Genomic DNA, 21728 nt, shown 5'->3' with positions numbered 1-21728 from the left:
AGAAATCGCTCCAGGACACCATATAACACTAAAACTAAGCATGAAGAAACAGAAATCACACCCTTCCTGCAATAAAATCAGTCCATTTAAACATATTATATGAGCCAAATAATGAAACTAGTAAGCAGAGCAAAAGGTCCTGTCATAAAGATTTTTCAGGATATAAATTAAAACATGACTATAATAATAAATATCAGTTAAGAATTTTTTAATTAAATTATTTTATTTATTCACATTCCAAATGTGGCCTCTTTTCCCAATGTTCCCTCCTAGAGTTATTCACCCTATCCCACTCCCCTTGGCCTCTGAGAGTGTGCTCCCTCACCCTCATCATCCTCCCAGCATCCCCATTCCCTGGGGCATTAAGTTTCTACACGATTAGGCACATGCTCTCCCACTGAAGCCAGAAAAGGCAGTCCTCTGGCACATATGTGCTGGAGGCCACAGAACATTCCATGTATGCTCTTTGGTTGGTGGCTTAGTCTTTGGGTGCTTTGAGGGGTCAGAATTAGTTGATTCCATCGTTTGTCCTATGGGGTTGTCTTCACTTTCAGCTCCTGCAATCCTTCTCCCAACTCTTCCATAGAGATCCCAGACCTCAGACCAATGGTTGGCTCTAAGTTCCTGCATCTGTCTCAGTCAGCATAAGTGTCCTCTGAGAGTTCTGGCTCCATCCAGCAGCCAGTGGAAACAGACTCAGAGACCCACAACCAAACGGTTGACAGAGTTTGGGAGTCATATGGAAGAATAAGGGGAAGGACTTAAGGAACTAAATAGTATACTGACCTCACCAGATCAGCAGGTAACTAACTTGGACCCTTGGCAGCTTCCAGAGTATGAACCACCAACCAAAGATCAAACATAAACTGGACCTAGGCTCTCTGCACATATGTAGAAGATGTGTAGCTTGGTCTTTATGCAAGTCACCCAACAACTGAAGTGGGGGCTGTTCCTGACTCTGTTGCCTGTTTCCCTAAGTGGATTGCCTTACCTGGCTTTAGAGGAAGAGGTTGTGCTGAATCCTGCAGTAACGTGAAGTGCCACATCTGGTGACACCTAGAGGGCCCTTCCCTTTCTCACAGCAGAAGGAGGAGGGTGAGGGGATCCTGTGATCAGGATGTAAAGTGAATAAAGAAATAAATTAAGAAAAAAAAATCTGAAAAATACAATAGAGAAGATATTTTGTTTTTTTTGTTTTGTTTTGTTTTGTTTTGTTTTTTTGAGGCCATTATTACCTTTATTTTTTTTTCCATTTTTTATTAGGTATTTAGCTCATTTACATTTCGAGAAGATATTTTGAATGAACCTTAAAACAATGGCTAAAGGAAACGCTATGCCTTTCTTGCTATGGAAGAAAAACAAAACAAAACAAAACAAAACAATAGAAAAACCAAATCAAAACAAAAAACCTAGCCTGACTTTTGTTAGGAAAAAATTCTGTTTTTGCAATCATATAGACAAAGAAAGGGTTCCTACCAAACTCTAAATTTCTCCATTTCTTTTTCTATGGGCAAAAAAAAGAAAATAACAAAACGAAAAATGATGCACAAATGAATCACATTAAGCAGTATTAGTAGAATGAAGAACATTTCATATAATTCAAACAGTCGATATACATACAAATAAGTATTAATAAAACCCCCAGCATAGCTCCTCTTGCAAAGTGCTGCTGAGAAGTGTATGCATATGAGAAAGAGACCTGGGAGAGGAGAGAGGACAACTACAGATGGTGGTGGATGACCAGGCCAGTAACCATAGGAAAGAACTAGAGTTGGATGCAATGGGGAACTGTGCTACTGGGGGAGGAGGGGGTGAAAGAAAACCCCATTTCCTTGGAAAAGAAACAGTAAAACAAAAAGATAAACAATAAGGGAAGACTTCAGAGCCCAAAGAACACCAAAAACCATCCCTTATTGAGCTGCATGTTTCTAAACAACAACAACAAACAACAACAACAAAAATGACTCCCCAGAACACTGAATGCATTCACAGAAGCTCCTGACAGGGGGAAAGAAAACAGCGAATGGCCAACTAATACAATCCTCCTCCAGATAATCAAGATGAAAAAGCTGACAACTCGTCCTAAACTGATTCCAGAATCCCCTGGGAAGGCAGTTTGAGCCTGTAATCTCCTGATTCTTTCACTTTCATGAAGAAATTACAGCATCTATTTCATTTTCTGAAACACCTTTAGTCTGAGTCTCCCCTCACAGAGATTTGGCATTGCTGTCATTCTCCTTGCATATATGAATGAGACTTCTGTGGAGATAGATTTTGTGCTATCTGGAGCTCATCTCAGATGTATGATTATTTGTTTGAACATATATGTTTTTATTTATCAGTGCCACTGTCTACTTCATTAATCTTTTACCAGAGGAGGCTATAGGGGCTTCTTCAATCTGACTTCCATGGTTTCTGGTTTTTGGAACTATCCCCTAACTTTTGGTCTCAAAAAAACTATTTCTAATACTACTTTGTCTTGAGATCTGAACATTTCCCAAAGGACCCTGGTTCCTTTTCTTGCAGAATGACATCGTCTGTAAGATCCAGTTCCTGCATTTTTCCCTCTGAACTCACATTTAAGAATAAAAGATTCACTCCAGAATCTATTTCTGATATATCGAATGTAGCTTTGAGCTACTTGTTTACACTGCTACTAAAGATTGGGAAGAAATGCAGGACTTTCCTATATACTGCAACTTGGGAAAACTGCCTCAAGTCTTTCTGTCCAACACTGCTTTCATTTCTAGGTCATTACACACAGCAGTACACTCAGAGAGCATCCACATTTTTGAAGACTGATTCAAAAATATAAATCTATACTATATTAAGATTGGTAAGTTTTGCCAAGGAGTGGTACATATGTGTGAGGAGCGGGTGTGGCAGCAATCCCAAAGGCGCCAGGGACTGCAGCTAAGTCGTATGACTTGCACCTGACTTCCTCATATAAGCCACAAACATCTTGAGAGCTGCACAGGTGTACCAGGATACTGGTGAATCCATTTTGATGGAGATATGCCCCTGCTGCCCTGATTAGCTGAGGCTGCGTGCCTGGTGAAGTGGGGTGACCTGCTGTGCGTGGATGGGAACTGAGAGTATAAAAGAGTAAGAGGCCCAGGGTTCGGGAGATATAAACAAGGGAGATATATAAACAAGGGAGATATAAACAAGAAGAAACAGGACTGAATAAACGTGTGCAGAAGGATCCTGTTGCAGTGTCATTCTTCCTGGCCAGTTGGGCGCGTGCAAGACATATGGACCATATGGTAGGTCTTATTTTAGATTTTTTTTAAAGGGAATTCTTAACACTGACTCCCATAACGGCTCTACCAGTTTGTGATTCCACCAAAAACAAATGAGCATTGCCTTATCAGCTATCATCATCAATATTCCATGTCAGTTGTTTCCTGGAAATTAAGCCATACTGACTGGCATAAGATGAAATCTCAATTAATTTTTATTTGTATTTCCCTAACAAGTATTTTGATAACTTTTAAAGATATTTATTGGGCATTTTTTTTATTTCCAGAAATGTTAAAACCCTTAGTTTATTGTTTTAAATAGATCATTTGTTTTGATTATTTGGTTTTGGGGTTATTTTGTATTTTGAACATGAATCCTCTATCAGATATGTAGGTAACAAGTATTCCCTCCCGTTATGTGGTCTTTCTTTCATTGGATTGTTTCCTTAGCTGTACAGAACTGTTTTAGTTTTATAAAGTTCCATTTGTCAGTTGTTGATCTTAATTCCTAGTTAGAAGGAATGCTATTCAGAAAGCCCTTTTCTATTGCTTGTATCTCCAAGGGTACTACTACCTGTGATTTTTTTAAATAGAAGTTTCAGCATTTCAGATTTCACATTGATGACTTTTTATTTATTTGGAATTGATTTCTGAGCATGATAGTACAAATGGGTCTAATTTCATATTTCTACAAGTATGCACCCCATTTTCTGATCCTCATTTATTCAAGACGCTATCTTTCTCTACTCGTTTTTTCTACCTTTATCAAGTATCTGATATTGTGATTAGATTACCTCCTGTTTGTTTCTTCTCTTTTACTCCATTTTTCTAGATGCCTGTGTTTGTACCAGAATCATCCTGTTTTTTATGACTGTCTCTCTATAATATAGCTTGAACTCTGGTAAGGTAATTCCTACAGCATTCATATTTTTTCCAAGTATTGCTTTGCCTATCATCTATCAATGATCCTTTGTAATTCCATATGAATTTTAGATTTTTAATTTATATCTCTGTGAAGAATATAAGGAGATATTGTGGGTATTACATTGAACCTGTGAATTGTTTTTGCTAGTGTAATTATTTTTACAGTATTAATTTTACCAACTCATAACCACAGTGGGATCATTTCATCTCATAGCATCTCTCTCAATCTCTCCAGAGACTGAAGGTTTTACATTGTAGATGTCTTTCGCTTCCTTGATTATGTACAATCTCTTCTGCATATACTCACTCAGATGTTTGCTGTTACTATGTTCACAATAGCTAGGTAATAAAAGCAACCTGTAATGTTCTTCATTGGGTGAACAGATAATGAAATCGTGATACACATACACAGCAGAATTCAATTTATCTGTAAAGAATAAAAAACCAAATTGTGATATTTTCCGGTAAATAGATAGAACTAGAAAATTCGATACTGAATGCAGTAACCCAGTCCCAGATATAAATCTTTACATGCAAGATATAACTCGGAGTTACCACAGGGACTAGAAAAGTCAAAAGGAACCATGGGGTGTGGTCAAAGAAGAGCTCTTAAAGAGAGAAACTGTACGACACAGGCACAATGAGGCCTAAAAAGATAGGGGGCAGTGATTTAACTGGGAAGGTGAGGAGGCCAAGGCAGGAAATGAGGCACAGAAGGGGTAAAAAGAACATTGAGGATGTTTTAAATAACATATCTGTTTAAAAATGCATTGAGTGTGTATCTGGGGGTGTGTGTGGAGTTAATGGTAATGAAAAAAAAATCATGAATTTGAGGGTGACCTGGGGAATTGTTGGAGTGGAGTACACATAGTGGGGCAAATGATGTAACCATAGTATTCATGGATGATAATAACAAAAGGCAGAAAACTGGGTTAGATTAACACTTTTGTTCAGACTGGCCTCTAAGAACACAAAATTAATATCATTTGAAGAAGTTCAGCTCTTTAAAGAACCATTTTACTTATAATTATATGTATGCATGTATGTATGTATGTATGTATGTATGTATGTATGTATGTATGTATGTAGTAGATGTATATTTTATTTCTAATATCTCTTCACTTCTTTCAAGAATGCAGAGGACCTGTGCTCTAGACATCTCTGATCACCATTATCTGATGAGCAAGGGTGTGAAAATTGACCTTTCTAGCTGCAAACTGCTCCTCTGTTATGTTATGTTCTCCCCTTGCAACAGTCTGCCTTGCCTCCCACGGTCTTTCCATGCATAGCTGCAATTGTTCGGTGTTCACAAACCTTTGAAGGGTAAGCCAATGTCTGCCAAGTTGCTGTTGTGAGGATGTTATCCTTGCCTTCTTCTTTGCTTTTCTTCAGAATTTTACTATGTATTCCTTCAGATGATACCTAGCCAGATTCAGTACAAGACATATTTGATGTGTATTTGTAGCCCCATGATTTTCCTCAAACCATCTTATCTGACAGTCTAACATCTAAAACAATTCTTCCTTTTAGAGTACCCATATTTACACCTTATCTCATTGTTTATAAATGGTGATAACTCTGTATACGATTTCAAATTCATCCTTTACCCTGAATAGGTGATTTACTAAATTGTGGCAAAACTTCATTAAGTACTACTTAAGATTTCAGGGTCCTTGGTGCTCATAGTCTGGCCTCCGCATCAACCATCATTAATATGATGCATGTTATCATGTGAGAAAAGCAGGTGCTTCATTCTTGAGTTGCGCACACTCCCTTGAGGTTATTCACATACCATATTCTCCATATCATTTTGCTCATTTCTCAAGGGTTTCCAGTGAATCTCTGCACGTAATTTGATACCTAAACTTGTCTGTAAATGTCCTAATATCTTTAAGATATTTTTCCCTGCTGACCTGATTTATCATCTCTCCTCTGTTCCTGTTTCTTGCTATATGAGTTAGCATGCTCTTTATTATTATTTTTTTACTAACATGATATAACCAATCTCTTTAGCCTAAGGATAATTTCTTAGGGTATAAGTCAATAACTACTTACGAGGAATTTATAGAAAAAAATCTTCAGTAATAAACACACATATCTAAAATCAACCCATGTTTATCTATTTACAGTCTGAAAAGAATTAAACAGAAATTTGAGGAGGCAGTTTCTTCAATGAAAGGTGATGTCTCCATTCGTAATCAAGGAAGCTATATAGATCAATTCTTCTTAATGTTTAGATCAGGCTGGATAATGGATAATAGAGTAGAATATTAAAATATGAGGTGATATTATGCTGAATTTGAAAAATTGATGAAATTTCTTTGATTTGACTTTCCCCACCAGATTTACTTTGTCATTCTGGATAATATTAAATGATATGTTGTGAGAATATTGAGACCCACTTAATTCTGTTAATGTTGCTTGGCCTCTTGAATATTGCACATTTTTAGCAACCCTCTCAGGTTAGGGTAGGTTTTTTGTTTGTTTGTTTGTTTTTGTTCTTGTTTTTTTTTTTTAATTCAGTACAATCTTGGCTGTTATCATCTGTAACACCTCCTTCCTTTAGGAAGTACAACTGAAATAGCATCATTTCTTTATACTCTGGCCATCTGCTGACTTTTCAGGCTTCTCCTTCCTCAGATGTTAAAAGAAAACTAAAGACAAACTGAAACTAGATTAAAGCAAGCTAACGAAACTGTGATAAAAAAGGAGAAAGATGCTAAGGTGCCATAAGGACAATTTCAATGCAGTCCTGAAGTGCATATAAATGCAATTCTCATCAATGTCTCTGGCCCATAAACAGCCTTTCCCATGACCCAGGCAGTCTATGTCCCAATGATCTCATAAGAATATCCTTAAGAGAGAGGTTTCAATGAGGAATCTAAGATTTTCAAAGAGAAGGCAGCTCCACACCATAGTCAAGAGTCTCATAGTTTTCATGAGGAAGAAGCAGGAAGTGTTGAAAACCACAGTATCATAGAAGCTATCACCTGGGAGCTCAAGACTCTTGCAAACCCTTCAGCAAACTTATCTTTGGGCCTAGTCCAAGGAAGCAGCTGCACTGTTGAAACCGTAAGTGCATATTGCTGAATGGCTCTTAATCGATGATGCCAAAACTTTAATGCAGATGAGGGTCCTACCATCATTAGAACACATACTATTTAATGAGCAATGGACATGACCTTGAATGAGAAAATGGAATTCAGTTACTTGGTATTTCACTCACTATAGAGTATAATGCATTAATTAAAATTGTGTAAGGATAATAGAATGCCCAAGGTAAACGTAAAACAACACAGAATTGCACCAAACAGCATTAAAATCACCATAGCTGAAAGGTGGCTGCAGTATAAACTGTTAAGGCTGGAAAACAGCCATCATGTGCAATCCCAGATCTGCTCAGGTTCTAATCAGTCCTCTCCTATGGAGGAGTGCAACTTCCCAGTCCGATCATTTTTTTAACTACATGAAGAGGCTTCTGAATTAATTCTTCCTCTGCCAAATGTGCTCACGAAAACAAGTCACCAAGGACTCTGATGATATTTAGTAGGAAGAACCCTTTGCAGCTTCCATTTAGCTAGGGAAGAACCCAGTAAGTTGTAAGAACCATGTCACATCCTAGAAGACTCCTTCATTGATGGATTTGTTTATTATCTTATCGCTCCTAGTTGTACTAATTTACATAAAAGGGGAGATGTTACATCAATGTAGAAACAAGATGAATATAGAAATTTGAGACTTGTAACAGAGTTGTACTTTCTGGGAATTCCAGTTCAGTAACTGTGATTTAGCTCAAGAAAGCTGTAGTTAAACTCAAATATAATAATTGGTAAGGAGTGAAATTAATACCTGGATGTACATTTTAATATAGGCCTTATGAGATAACAAGATTGCAATGTGATTTAATCCACTTAGAGTAAGCTAGAAATTAAGTTCAAATGTGCAGCAATTTAAGTCAATTTCCTTGGAGAGAGTAAAAGTGTAACGTAATGACTAACAGCATTTCTTCCAGGAATTTAGTTTTGGTTGGCTTACTGTTGCGCAAGGTATGTAATAGAGTGTCTGTGTACTGATTTGTTTCTTATCTATGCCTAGGCAGATGGGCAAACTAGCTAATATGGAGCATGGAGTGGGTTTCTCTTCTCTTCTCTTCTCTTCTCTTCTCTTCTCTTCTCTTCTCTTCTCTTCTCTTCTCTTCTCTTCTCTTCTCTTCTCTTCTCTTCTCTTCTCTCCTTCTTTGTTTAAAATCTATTCATACCTAAACAGAATCTTGAAGACTTTACCTTTCCCAGATCCATATATAAGCTGTCAGTGGAAACTCATTCAATTTAATAAAGAATTAGAAAACTATTTGCATATTTATGAGTGTTGGCTTTTGTGACATGGATTCATGTAGCCAGCCTATCCTCAAACTCACCAAGTAGCAAAGGATGACTTTGAATCTATGTTCTACCTGGATCTACAGCCATATTGCAAGAATTTCAGTCATGTACCACTCCACCACGTATTTTGGGTGCTGGAGATTAAACCCAGGTATTTAAGTACACTTCACCAAATGATCTATATCCCTAGCTACTTTCTTGTAATTTTTGCCTTATATCTGCTTCAGTGATAAACTCTGAGATAAAATTAAAACTTTTGAGTTTTAAATTTGATAATTACAAAGTTTCTAAACCAGTAGGTAGTGCATCCCAGTCAGAAACTAGGTATTTCAGCTAAACATACTTAGAAATAAAGACCCTCTAGGAGCCTCTACTACTGGTTGTTTTTTCCCCTAAGTTTGATAGTTTTACCAAAACATAACCAGAATATTCTGGAATATTTCTGAAGTGAGTCTCCTATGTAATTGTAACTCTCAGCATTTCATTCACAGTTCTCGAGCACAAAGTTAGCCTTAAACATGTGCAGAAACATGGTTCTCTGTGAAGCTACTGGTCATATGATATACCAGTGGAAAGAGCAGTTAATATAAAGCATACTCACTTCAGAATATTTTTTATGTCCCCCCTCCTAGTGTATTTTATTGATTACTTCCATAGAAAATAAGTGAGCTATCTTAGTATTTTCATTCCATAAAACTCCCAGGAGTTGGTCTGCTAGCTAGAGGAATAGCCAAGTAAAACCACAGGAACTGATTTAATTGCAGTGGGGGAAATGAGTAGAGAGTGAGATCAAGTCAAGATTTACAAGTAGTGGAGATGTGTGGACATGAATGCTCGCAGAGGCATGAAAGACAAATATGGTGACCCCTGAATCCAAGTAAGTGTTAAGGAGAGGGTACTGTGATTGTGTGGAAAAGAGATACCATCAATACTTGACACATAAGATCACCAAACATCCTTGGGCTTTCCTTCGCTAAAGAATCCAACATAAGGTTCAGTATGCTGTGGTTTTTATTTCAGAAAAACAGATCTTGTGAGAAAGAATTTCTTTAAAGATGGGCATGGATTCAGAGGAGTTGGAGTCTCCATAGTTGTGATTCATGTGTTCAGTATAATCAGTGCTGGATGGAATTATCTGTTTTATGGTATATAATATTTAAGCATTATTCATCAGCCATGTTTGTCAGCTACTCCTATGTATAAAGGATACTACTCTTTCTCTTGTGGAAGCAATTCCCTGTTTAGGTAGTAGGTTATGTATGAAGAAAATGGATAAGATGGGGGTTGCCTCCAAGAAAGCAAAGGATCATAGACAGACAGAATACATTCTTCAGTTCTTTGTGAAAACATGGAAAATTGCCAAATCACCTCTGCAGAGATGACTTGTGAGCTGGATTTTAAAAGACTTTGAAATATAGGAAAAAGCGTTCCAATCAATGGCATATGTGTGTTGAGTGGGGTGACATGTGACAAAAATCACATATGATATAAAGAGGGCTGAGAGTTGTCACAAGGTAGGGCTTAAATGGTAGAGTCATCTAAGTTTGTGAATTAACAAGGGTAAACATAGAGAGTTGTCCAGTGGGCAGCCTAGGAGGGGTTCATGGGTGGCATTCATACCTGTGTGTCAGAAAGTACACCATCAGTGGTGTAGGGAATGAAGGCCTCAGAGATGGAAGACCCGACGTGGTCTGTTGGGGTTCTTAAGGACACTGAAAAGATGGGAGAGGAAGCTGGGTGCATAAAAATGTCTCATTCAACTTGGGAGTTTGGATGCCCAGTTTTTTTGACACTCTGACATGGTAAATGTATAATTCAGCAGGAGTGTCTTTAAAAAGTGAAAAGGAGCATGCATGGAGGATGCTGGGAAAGAGACACTGTGAAGGAGACAGTCTGTCTTCTTTGGAAAAGGGCTGTCCTAACTGGTGCGCTTTTTGTTGGACACATGAACTTGGATCTTTTTCTACCATTTTACATAGCTGACAAGCTTGAACAAGATGCTTACACTGTCTGTGGTTCCATTGCTGATCCGTAAAAACAGGAGAAAAAAAAAAACAATGCCCTTCTTTAAAATTGACTCTGTCATGAGCATTAAAGGAGGAAATAGAGCTTTGTGCTGAACCTCTGCTGGCACATCTGAATGTCAGCAAGAATGAGAATTTAGAGCAACAAGTGACAGACACACTGGCAACACTTTCTCTCCCCATGTTTGAGTACAGCATCAGATTGTTTATTCAGTGGGCATAGGGTTTCAGGAGGATCAGCTAAAGATAGAAGTTAGGTTATTTAAAAATAGACTGCTTTCAAAAGACCCAGAACTATTCTATTTAAATTGTTTATTGCATCAATGAGGGTTCTTAAGACAATGTTCTAAGACATTGGGTGAGCACCATCTTGCATTCCCGACTTCAATACTACATGAAGACACATGGTGATACAAAACATTTTGGCATTCAGGCACAGAGCCATCACATCATCAAGTAAGTGCAACCTATAAGAGCTGAGAGAAGCATCCCGGGTTATGGGGGAGTAGGGGAGGGTGGCAAAGACAGAAAGGAAAGAGGGAGAAAGCCTTTAAATACACCAAGCAGCAGGAAGACCTTGGGGGTAATGCACAAGAAATTAACACGAAGTAGAATCTCCACGTACAGCTACAGCCTTCGAAAGAGACTGCAATTAAGTGCTTTTAACAAGGCTCCAGTAGTCTGGTACTAAATGTAGAAATTCTAACTTAATGAAATGTCATGGGGCCCCCGCTTCTAACAATCTATGCCCTGGATGCCAAATGGAGCTTCACCTGCTGGAGAAACAGTTACAGTGGAAAAGAACAAAAAGCCTGCCAGCTGTTAGGAAATAGAACAGAATGAGGCCCCAGGCCCTTGGGGAGGTGGAAAATTAACACAGCCTCTGTGTCTTGTTATGTTTTCCTTACCACTGTGATTTTTTTCTCTTCTGAATTTAAAATTGTACATTTCCCACTGGGTAAGAGTCTTTTAGAAAAATATTACTGGCCCCGGAGTCCGGACACTGCAGATTCGAAGGTCAGCTTGGGAATTAGATTGTATCAGGCTAGGGATGTGGTGCAGCTTGCAAGGAATTCTAATAACTGCTTTTATTATCTGCTTAGGTATTTTTCTTAAATTCACAATTTATACTCCCAGGTGGTCCATTAACCTAGCTATTCATTCAAGGCTCTCCTCAAAGGGAACAGCTTTCTCTGTATCTTATCTATAGTCATCCTTACAGTGTCCTGAAGAGACTCCCAAGCCCAGCAACCTGCTTCATTTTCTCTATGGCATTTCTTAGCTCATGAAATGTTATTTATCTATTAATTACTGATAACTTGGGCCTGCACACACTTAGTAGAAACTCCATATGAGCAAGAATCATATTCTTCTATTTTTGACATGGTTCTACCTGACCCTGGGTGCAGCTTTTAGAATGAACTCAGTGCTCCAGAAAGATGCTAGGAGTCAATTTTTCAGTGTAGATATGTAAATGACTTCTGAACTCTTCCTACAAGTCCCAGTTTTCTTCCCTGCTATCTTTATTACATGTAGTTCAGATTATACTAGGTCGATATGTTAATTGGTAGACAACAGAAGTTTACAATAGGACAGATTCGGATATTCTAAGATATGAAATCCATGTATTTTCTTATTTAGGTCCAGTTTTTTTCGTTTAAACAAAAAGATATAATTATGTGTATTTCCTTCCTTTCTTTTCTTCTATCTAGTACTCATCTCTACCTGTCCCTATCTTTCGAAATTCAATCACATTACTCAATTGTCATTGTTTCAAACACACACACACACACACACACACACACACACTCAAGCATGCACACACACACACACACACACACATGCAAGCATGCATGCACGCACACACAGGCATGCACACTCATGTTCACAGACTGCTAAGTCTATCCTTTCATGTATGTGGTTTCAGGGCTGACCAATGAATACTGAAGAACCACTGAGGGAGCTCATCCTAGGATGACAAATTCTCTTGCTTTGAAAATTCCTCAGTTCCTGGTAGTTATTTTTTTATGGTGGAGCCCAATAAGAATACCCACCTTCATGTAAATAGAACTTTTAGTATTATTACTGTTCAGGTCTTGTTTGGGCAGCCGTATTGTTGATATTTGGTTGTTGAAGTTTTTCTCAAATTTCCAGGAGACACAAAGTTACAGGAGATTTTCTGACCCTCTGGCTCCTACAGCTTCCTGCCACTTCCACAATGTTTCCTGACCCTTACATGCAGGAGCTATGTTGTACATATCTCCATGGTCAGGGGTCTTATGATTGATTGTTGTCTTAATTTTGACCAGTTGTGGTTTTCTAGAATGAATGGCCTTCATCTGTTGCGAAGAGAAGCTTTTTTGATGAAGGATGGGTCTAATTTCAATATAGTTCTTTGGCATCTTTAGTGAAATTTTATACTTTTTTTAAAATTAGGTATTTTCCTTATTTACATTTCCAATGCTATCCCAAAAGTCCCCCATACCCTCCCCCACACTCCCCTACCCACCCACTCCCACTTATTGAACCTGGCGTTCCCCTGTACTGGGGCATATCAAGTTTGCAAGTCCAATGGGCCTCTCTTTCCAGTGATGGCCAAGTAGGCCATCTTTTGATACATATGCAGCTTGAGTCAAGAGCTCCTGGGTACTGGTTAGTTCATAATGTTGTTCCACCTATAGGGTTGCAGATCCCTTTAGCTCCTTGGGTATTTTCTCTAGCTCCTCCATTGGGGGCTCTGTGATCCATCCAATAGCTGACTGTGAACATCCACTTATGTGTTTGCTAGGCCCCGGCTTAGTCTCAATAGAGACAGCTCTATCATGGTCCTATCAGCAAAATCTTGCTAGTGTATGCAATGGTGTCTGCGTTTGGAGGCTGATTATGGGATGGATCCCTGGAAATGGCAGTCTCTAGATGGACCATCCTTCATCACAGCTCCAAACTTTGTCTCTGTAACTCCTTCCATGGGTGTTTTGTTCCCAATTCTAAGAAGGGGCAAAGTGTCCACACTTTGGTCTTTGTTCTTCTTCAGTTTCATGTGTTTTGCAAATTGTAACTTATATCATGGGTATTTTAAGCTTCTGGGCTAATATCCACTTATCAGTGAGTATATATCATTTGAGTTATTTTGTGATTGGGTTATATCACTCAGGATAATGCCCTCCAGGTCCAACCATTTGCCTAGGAATTTCATAAATTCATTCTTTTTAATAGCTGAGTAATACTCAGGTATTAAATGTACCACATTTTTTGTATCCATGCCTCTGTTGAGGGGCATCTGGGTTCTTTCCAGCTTCTGGCTATTATAAATAAGGCTGCTATGAACATAGCAGAGCATGTTTCTTTCTTACTAGTTGGAACATCTTCTGGATATATGCCCAGGAGAGGTATTGCGGGATTGTTGGTTCATCTTACAACCTTCAAATATGCTAAACGTACCTGCTAGGCCTAATACCCCACTTTTACTGTCTATGAAAATTTTTACATATATAACTATTTCAAATACAATTTTCCTTCTTATCTGGTACTTTTGTCACTTTTGATTCTTGCTACTGTACCAAGCAGGACTTCCGGAGGAAAAGTAATGACAAATGGAAGCACCCTTGTGCTGTTGGAGAGCTCAGATGGAAGGACTCATCATGAAAACTGATATTAGTTCTGTTCTTCATACTAAGAAAAATGTTTCCTCTTTTTCCCATTTCCTAAAACAACAGTGGCTTACAGTACTCACTACCTATGGCTTCACTGTTAGGTAGAATTTAATTGAGTAATATCCTCTGAGTCCTTCTTGGAGACTTAACTGCAAATCAACTTATTTACTAGAAATGAGACAGGCCAGATTTTCTGGTTTGTTTTGTTTTTGTTGTTGTTGTTTTATTTGCTTATGTTTTTGTTGTTGTTGTTTTTGACTAGTAGAGGTCCCTGTCTTATTTATTTATATTGTTAAAATATTCACTTTTCCTTGAATAGATTTTATTCTCCTCAATTTTAAAAATTCTGGTAGTCATGTATTAGTGGTTTTAGCTCTGTGTTATCTGAATCCAAGGGTCCATATCTATTGCTATGCAATACCATGCTGCATCAAAGGTAACAGATTCTTAATGTTTTAAAGCCAAGAAGCATGATGCAAATATCTCTGTTCCTTTTAAAGATCTTGCTGTCTTTTTTGAGTCTATACATGTTTTAGCATCTCATTTGATTCTTAGTTAAAATGCAGTTATGATTGATAACAAATGCTTTAATCACTTAGAGGTAATTGTTGGCAGTTTATGTGTGTGTGTCTTTAAAAAATAGTCATATCTCCACATGTGTATAGGTGGGTTTTTTCTTTTTTTTACTGATGAATAACAGCATTTATCAGCCTGGTTAACAATATGGAGGATTCCACAGAAAATTACATACCTCTGTTTTCACTGGATTTGTAATTACAACATCGAATTACAAGGCATGTGCTAGCTTCATATTCAGAAAAATATCCGTAGTTTCTGGTTTACTGTAAGTTCTGCACCTGCTTCTGACTAGTAGTGTTTTCCTGTTCTTGCTGACACCATGGTATTTAGAATATGTTGAGGGCTCTATGATTTCTGAGATAAAATTAGTCTCACAAAACTATGAAAATCTGAAAGAGAGCCAATACCATTCTTGTTACCATGGAGAACCAAGGCAGGGGTTTTTTCCCATCTCCTTATAATCTCCTAAGGAGAAAAGTGATAGTGATTCATTGTATGCTAGTGCAAACACATTTGTGTTTTTAGTGACTGCATCCTCTCTATCAATGTTGACCCAGGCAAGACAGAAACATGTTTGATCTGCAAAAAGGCTCACTGTTAGACAAATATTCTAATCTCCTCAGGATAAAGTCAGACAGTTCCTATTCTGTCACATTTATGGTGAGATTATTGAGAAATCTTTTTAACTATCATGATATCTAGTTTGATAAATTGAACAATGTCTCAGAGATTGTTAGGGTGCACATGAGAATAACACATATTCTGTTTTAGGGTACAATAATTGTACATTGGCTTTGGACATGGTTAGTACACGGTATTTCTGAATTCACTCTTTATTGACTTTTGACTATTAGCTACATTGCTTGTTGTGTGAAGAATGTTGGAGTAGCCAGATCACATTATAGATATGTAATCTTTTACTTTCTGTTTTATATGTTTAAACATTTAAATTATTGTTTGACTGTTTCATGCTTTTATTGATACAAGACTTCTTCACAAGTTCCATTCCATATTTCTGTCTTTTTTATTAGGTTGTGTGGCCCACTGAGTTTAATTATATTTTCTTTACCAGGCACAGGTCATCGTTATGTACTAAATCAAGGATAACTGAGAAGTGGCTAAATCTTTGAGGAAAATGTAGTCCTCTCTTCTCTCCTAAAGGGTCAGCTTTATCACCACATCCAGTGCTCAGGAAACATCAAATTCGATAGAAAGAGGTACCAGCAAAAGGTGTCTGTTGTTCCTGGCATAAACACTACACTCATGAGCTCAGTGTACTTGTGGTTAGCTGCACAAGACCTGCACATGACCAGGTCTACCAACATTCTATCATGATTGTGGAAGATGATGATTTATCCATTTTGAAATTTTTTGATCACACCCATTTATATTTCATATCAATTTGTCATTCAAATGAAGCAGCCATTTGACATTTAAATCTTTTTTTAAAGTTAATAAAAATGGTGAACCCATATTTGCCTACTAGTAGTGTTGTTAAAGCATTCAATAAAGGACATTGATTTGGCTAAAGTCGTTACAATGAAAACACTCCACTTGAAGTCTATCGGTTTAAATTTCGCCACTTCAAAGTAATAGATTCTTGTTGGACAGACAAGAAAATTTACACCAAAACACTAATGCTTAAAAAGCAACACACATTCAATAAAAAAGAAGTAGCTGGTGAAAGTTAGGCCTTGCAAACAGCTCCAGGTGATTGTAATTTTTTCCCATATTCACATGCACAGCTCCCATCCACTATTTTGCCTCCCAACCAAAAGTGCTACACATGAGAAACAATCACTAACAGGTAAAAATATAAAGTGTATATATTTGGCATACAAGTACACTCATGCATGGGCAAGCAGGGACCGCAGTGAGTAACTGCAGAATCTGGGCTTACATGTTAGTTCAGTGGGAGAAGATGTGTTGTCTAGCCTGAGGACCTAAATTAACTTCCTAGATCTATGTGTTGGAAGGAGAGAACTGGCTTACTCAAGTTGACTTCTAACTGCCACACCAAAGGAAGTAATTTGAAAGCTTACTATGTTATTATAGGGGATGGAGCGTGTATTTGAAACTGAATATTGTTTTTGATCTTTGTGAATTTTGTTCACTGTGTTTTGATTATATTCACGTGCCCCAAGTCTTCTCTGATCTATCACTCCTTTCCTAACCAGCTCGTTTTGTGTCTTTAATAAACAAAACCATCAAGGCCAATTTGTGATGGTCAAGTGATCATCATATATTCTTGAGTGTGTTGCCTTCGAGTAGAACCTGATCCAGTTACCACTGCTTACCTTCAGAAAAAAATTAACTCTCCATCTTCTAGCAACTAACACTTGTCATTAGCTACTCAGCACTGGGTATGTCCTCAAAGAAAATTTCCATCCCTATGTTTATTTGGTCAGGTATTGGTTTTCATAGGCTTTGTGCACTCTCTTACAACCACGCTGAGTTCATATGCACAGTTGTTCTGATATATGCACAAGACACTATTTACTTGTGGTCATCCACCACTTCTGGCTCTTACACTTTTACTGACCCCTATGTACACAATGGTCCCTAAGTCTAGGTAGAAGGGCCTGCATTGTATATGTTGCATTTGGGGCTGAGGATACTTCAGGTTCCCATCCTATGAACCTTGGCCAGTTTCTGTGTTAATGGCTAACTACTGCAAATAGAAGCTTATGTGAGCATTGAGAGATGCATTAATTTATGGGTATAGCAATAACCCATGAAGAATCAATTTAACATATTCATTTATCAAAATAATAGTAGTAGGTTCTCTATTAGAGTCTATGCAAAGCGTGTATAATTGGCACACAAGTACACTCATGCACTAGCAAGTAGGGATCACTGTGAGTAGATGCAGAATCTGGGCTTACAAGGTAGCTCACTGGGTGAAGATGAGCTGTCAATCCAGAGGACCTGAATTCACTTTCTAGATCTATGTGTTGGAAAGAGAGAATTGTTTTACACAAGTTGTCTTCCAACTGCCATACACAAAAGTAAGCCTAGATACAGGTTCTAGTATTAACAATTGTGTCAAGTATGAGTTTTCCCTTATGGAACAGGAATTAAATTCAATCAGAAAGGGTTGGTGATTCCCACAACGCTTATGCTACTATTGTCTCACTATAGGCATGTCTTACCTGTCCAGTCGTTATTGTAGGTTTCAGAGATGGGTAAGATTCTGATTAATTTTATCCTCTAGTAATGTGTGCAGCATCCTTCAACACCATGAAGCAGTAGAGAAAAAGCTTCCATATGAGTACCAGGTAGATTTATCTATGTTCTACAGATCAAGTATGTGGTGTCTTCAGCAACATAAACTTACCATCAAGCTCTGGAGAGTAACTGGTACTAATAACAGTGCAAATACTCTGGAATGTTCAGAGATCTATGAGACCTCACTTGACCATGATTCCAGAAGAGGTAAACTATTTCTTGCATTGGGCTACTTATTTGTTTTTTTCTTCCCCCAAAATTTTTTTATTAAAAATGTTTCTTGAGGGTTAAAGATTATATCTGTAACCATTGACTCTATCTTCTCTCACAATTATAATGAAGTAATAGTTATTTGATATATCATTCTGACAATTAAACACAATGGCAATCTCTCTGGACCATAGTAAAGTGTTCAATACAACTAAACAATTTCTTTCTCTTCTTTATCGCTATTTTTCTCACATGCTATCTCACCGAGCAACAGGAGATTCAGAATCTAGGGTCTGGTTTTGATTTCCTGCTCAACCACCCCTTAAAGAATGCAGGAAGCATTGCTTCTCTCTGACTCATGCTCCTTGCCTGCAAACTGGGGATGGATCTTACTTCATAATGATGCTGCAATCATCTCTGTGGTGGCTAAGAGGGGTATTGTTACCCTGTTATAGGTCAATGCAAATGTTTATGTGTAGTTTAGAAAGTTTTTAAGCTAGTGGGTTTTAATTAGCTTTTCCAAATTCTTTTTGTGTTATTCACCACTCCCCGAATCCCCTCTTCTTCTCCTGCTATCCTTTTGCCCTACCAACTTAACATTTCCTGTTCTGTTATCCCCTTCTAATCTTTCTAGCAGTGTATTATAACATCTCTCTCTTAAAAGACATTCCTCTAATTCCCTTGGGAAATATCTGACTTTCATGGTTACTCAAAAACAAAACAAAACAAAACAAAACAAACAAACAAAAAAGCAAAAACAAACAAAGCAAAAACAAAAGGACAGAAAATAAAAACAAAAACAAACAAAGAAACAAAAACCAACCAACTAAACAAAAACCTGATACATATCTGCAGATTCAAAGTTAACCCCCACACATGAGACAAAATAAGAGTTTTCTTTCTAGGACCAAGGTTGGGTGGCTCACAGCTGCCTCTATTTCCAGATCCAGGGGATCTAAGAATTTCTAGATTCTTCAGGCATCTTCACTCACAGGGACATATCCTGCCTGACACAGACACACATTAAATAGAATTCACACCCTCAAATGAACTTTATTATCGAAGTAGAAGTCTCTACTGTGATATCTGAAATTGATTCACATGGAAAAAAATGAGGCAGTGTGTTTTCTCTCTCTCTCTGAAAAGAGGTATTCTTAAGGACACCACCTCAGGAAAGGCCATTCAGAATGTCTGTTGGTAAAGCTAAGCTGGAATGCTAGCACTGATCTGGGAGCTGTTCAGACATGACTCAGTTACATTGTATTTACAATCTTGGAGTGGCCTATGTATTTCTACTTTCAAAATTTTCCCAGTCCTAGAACTTTTCTGTTAATTTTGTGCTCCAGGTAATAAAGGCTCTGATTAATCCTTATATTATTATTAATTATTATTATTTTTTCAGAAGAGCTCGTAAATATACAATTTTGTCAAGCTAGATTTTAACCTTTTCCCTTTTTTAACCTGAAACCCTGAAACATAACCAGCCCAGTGAACATGAAAGTTCTCAAAACCTGTGAATCATCAAAGAAATGCCATCCTGCACAAGGAAAACCTAAAGCAAATCTTTGTCCTCATTTCAGGCATGAATTTCTTAGCACAGGAAACTGTTTTGCTCTTTCTGTTAGTCATTTTACCACTCCTGTGATAAAAGCAGCATGAACAAAGTAAGTTAAAGAGTGAAGAGGGTTTTTGAGTCCACAGTTCTAGCTGGATAAGAATCCATCATGGCTGGGAAGTTAGGCAGGTAGTGCATAGCTGTAAATCACATAGAGGCTGAGCTAAAGCTGAGAGAACATATCTTGAACCTCAACTATGAAGCAGAGAGATGAAACTAGAAAAGGCACAAGGGCTTGAAACTCTCAAAGCCTTCCTCCAGTAATGTTCTTCCTCCCACAAGGCTGTGCTTCTCAAACCTTCCAAAGAGTACCAACAACTGAGTACTAAGTGTTCAACGATAAGAACCTATGGGGAACGTTCTCATTCAAACCATCTTGCTGGATCCAAGAGTTCAAGCTTATATTTCTTTTCTGTGTTTAAGCTCAATCTCTGTAAGAATCTTTAATATGATCCCATCTTTCACAATTTTATAACAAAATGTCATTCCAGAGCAGACTTTCTAGTACCCACCAGGAGTCAGTCAAGAACAATTGGCTTATACCCACACGGGCTGCAAATTTGTTGAAAATCTGCTCACCCTGGTACTATGCGCTGTATTACCCATTCTCAAACTGCAGCCAGTCTGTCTAGGTCCCTGCTTATTACCCATAGCTACTGAAAGCCATTATAAAACTATAATGTCATTCTTCACATCCAATAGTGGTTTCTGAGATAGTAATATTGAACATCAGCACCTCTCTTAATGCTGAATATCTTTTTGTCCCTTTCTTCTGTCTTCTTTTGTATTTAAAGTAGATTTTCTGGAGATTCTATCGAAGTTGAATCTTTATTTGAGTTGACACTCTTTTTTTTTTAAATCTATTTCATCTTTCCATTTGCAGTCATTATTGATGACTTGATTTTTATTGAGTAACTATGATTTTTTTCTCCATCAGTGCCAAATTTATATCCTTTTTGTTTTAAATATTTGAACTACCATAAATTGGTTTTACATCTCATTTTACACTGAGCAGTAAAATGACTTTCAGTTATAATATAACAGTCTTAGAGTAGCATACAGTTACTTCCTTCCTGTTTCTGACATCTTTGCAGACCTTTTATATCTGTTGTTACTATGGAGTTCATCTCATTTCTTTACATTTACCCTTTCATTGACCTTATTATTCATGTTATTAATAAGTTTATTAATAAGTTTATTAATAAGTTATTTCCTAGACAAAGTCTAAAGTTGTCTAAGCTCACCTCAAACTTATTTTGTAGTTGAGGATGGCCATGGCCTTTGAACTTTCTTCCTCTACTTCTAGAGTACACGGGTTACACACATGTACCATCATCCTGAGCTTATATGTGCCAGGGCCTTATGCATTATCAGAAGGCACTCTATCAAGTAAGCTACATCCTGTAAGGAGTATTTTAAAGTAGTTGAACTTATTAAAATAATTTTGTACATTGTACATATGTATAATTTTTCTTGCTTTCCTTATATCTCATTGGGATCTGTTTCCAGCCAATGTCATTTTTCATATCCATTCAGAGCATTCTTTAACAAATTTTTTTAGTGCTAATCTAATAGTGATAAATGACTGCACCTTTTGCTTCTCTGAAAAGCATTCCATTACTACTTCTGAGAGGTATGCTCATTGCATAGTAAATCTGTGCTAACAGAATATGTGGAATTTTTTTCCATTTAGCATTTTAAACATGTCAATCTAGTCTATTGTTCTTGACATAGATTTTTTATAAGTTTTCTTCATTAATTTTAAACATTTTGCTCTGGCATAAAGTTTTTGTGTTTTTGACTCTATGACTTGTCATATGAATTTTTAGCAATTTGATTATGATTTGCTTTGGTAGCTTCACTTTAATTCT

At 37.4% G+C, this 21728-nt stretch overlaps 1 long non-coding RNA gene across 1 annotated transcript in view; it reads left to right on the top strand.

Moving 5' to 3' along the window:
- Positions 1-3189: 3189 nt before the first annotated feature.
- Gm39154 overlaps positions 3190-21728 on the top strand; it is a 31417-nt gene continuing 12878 nt past the window's right edge. The window contains exon 1 of the long non-coding RNA XR_870298.1: positions 3190-3266. This is a non-coding gene — a long non-coding RNA (predicted gene, 39154). The remainder of the gene's footprint in view (positions 3267-21728) is intronic.

This window comes from Mus musculus, chromosome 8 (assembly GCF_000001635.26).
Source record: "Mus musculus strain C57BL/6J chromosome 8, GRCm38.p6 C57BL/6J".
Classification (NCBI taxonomy): Eukaryota; Metazoa; Chordata; class Mammalia; order Rodentia; family Muridae; genus Mus; species Mus musculus.
This window is presented reverse-complemented; position numbering and strand designations above follow the sequence as displayed.